Source organism: Cottoperca gobio, chromosome 8, assembly GCF_900634415.1.
Source record: "Cottoperca gobio chromosome 8, fCotGob3.1, whole genome shotgun sequence".
NCBI classification, from domain to species: domain Eukaryota; kingdom Metazoa; phylum Chordata; class Actinopteri; order Perciformes; family Bovichtidae; genus Cottoperca; species Cottoperca gobio.
The window spans coordinates 20,646,533-20,648,515 of NC_041362.1; the positions used below are offsets into that span (position 1 = coordinate 20,646,533).

At 40.2% G+C, this 1,983-nt stretch overlaps 1 non-coding gene across 1 annotated transcript; it reads right to left on the reverse strand.

The window, feature by feature from the left end:
• Positions 1 to 1,578: 1,578 nt before the first annotated feature.
• On the reverse strand, positions 1,579 to 1,651 carry trnak-cuu (transfer RNA lysine (anticodon CUU)). The gene has a single exon. It is a non-coding gene; the product is annotated as a tRNA-Lys (tRNA).
• Between the last annotated feature and the right edge of the window lie 332 nt (positions 1,652 to 1,983).

The window sequence follows — 1,983 nt, forward strand, 5'->3', positions numbered from 1 at the left end:
TTGATTTATGTTCAGATATTCAGGAAGGATTCTATTGTAGTTCATTAATAAATAGTTTCATCAGATGTCTCCATCTTGTATTGCTAATTGTTTTGGCTGTTAAGCTGACCCTGGTCTCCTGAAGCGTGTTGTCTAATGGTCTGTTTGTACTGCTTTAGAGTTTCAGAGTGTTCATGAAGTAGTGTTGGGTCATTCTGGTTTCTGTTATTTTGTGTTTTCTCATTTCTTTATATTCATTTTTTCCAGAGGTGTTCGGTTTACCCTTGTGATTAGGGTTTTTTCATTTTTTTTTCAAGCTTTGCATTTAGTGCAGCTTTTTGGAAGACATGGTTAATGGCTTTTGTAGCTTTGTCAACGACTTCAGAGTTATTTTGGTAGTGTGAACTGTGATATCTCTCTCTCTCTCTCTCTCTCTCTCTCTCTCTCTCTCTCTCTCTCTCTCTCTCTCTCTCTCTCTCTCTCTCTCTCTTTCTTTCTCTCTCTGTCATGTAAGTGCTGGGTCTCATTAGCATTTTCATCCCTCCCACTTCTCTCTCTCTTCCTCTCTCATCCTCACTCGACCCTTCTCTCGCCCAGCCCATATCCAGTGACATCACAACTTCATTATCCAATCACCATGAGGCCAATTTGTCACTGTCAAAGTCCTGGCCAATCAGCTGCTGTATACTAATTCCTCCCAGCCAATGGCAGCGAGTGTAGCTCTGTTATAATCTATAAAGCAGGCAAGCAGTGAAGCAGCACACAGGAGGAGAGAGAGAAAACATGCCTGATAACGTTATTCCTTTCATAAATAAAGGAAAGCACAAGGAGATGTTTGAGACATTTGATTGACATGTGGTCTCTGAAAAAGGCAGGGCAAGAGGAAAATGAAGAAGAGGCACAACCAGAGAGAAAGTATCAGTTTATATCAAATAATGTCCTATTATATTGTCTGCTGTGGTAATGAAAGGTTGAGTCTGGGAACAACTTGTAGTCACGCTTTACTGTGAATGTGACAATGTTCTCATTGTAAGAGACAGAATGATCAGCGTAGAGAAGACATGCATGTTTTCACTGAAGTTACAGTCCAGTGTTGTTGTTGCTGTAAATCTATAAGAGTTTGCCTGTAGGGGTTACCAGGTGTATGTGACTTTGTGGAGATGCCAAACAGAGTGAGTCATTTTAAGCATGACATACCAGCTGACCAGCTATATAAAGCAGAATAATACATAAACCTGAGGAAAGCCAGACCATCTGAGAGAGATGATGACGATGATGATGACGACCTATTTCTTTCTATTGAGTCAGCACTAGTTCAAAAGCCCATTATTACACTACAGCCCTCACACCCTTACAGAAGAAAGATTAGTATATATTTACTGTCCTCGTGGTTTCTCATTAGTTGATGCCATGACAGATGTAAACCACCAGATGGCGACAGAATAGCATCCCTCCCCAGGATCTGCAGAAATCAAACCTATCTATCTATCTACACTGAAAATATCCGAAAGAAAATTCTTAAAATTATTATATCGTCAGGATACACGTCTAATGTATTTATCTTTGCATTCTTACACAATTACTGAATTAAAACCTATGCGCCCAACGTGGGGCTCGAACCCACGACCCTGAGATTAAGAGTCTCATGCTCTACCGACTGAGCTAGCCGGGCGCTAGAATTTTTATTATTATTACTTTCCAGAAATTTGTCATGCCCTCTCGGAGCATAGGTTGATAAATCTAGTTTTATTAGAAAACGGGATGAAGGGTGGGACTAACGTTTTCGTTCTTTTTTTATTTAGTTAGATTAGGAGATTTGAGTCATATTTTAAATCCAGTATTAGGCAGTAATGCACATTATTGGATGCAAACTGCCACTAAAAAACACCGAAGATGAAAAAAGACACTTGCACATGTCTTCTGTGGGTGCATCCCAAGTATCTTAAACTGCATCCACGTTTCCCTCACTTGCCTCCTAACTATGCGAGGAGAGAGGACACGAGG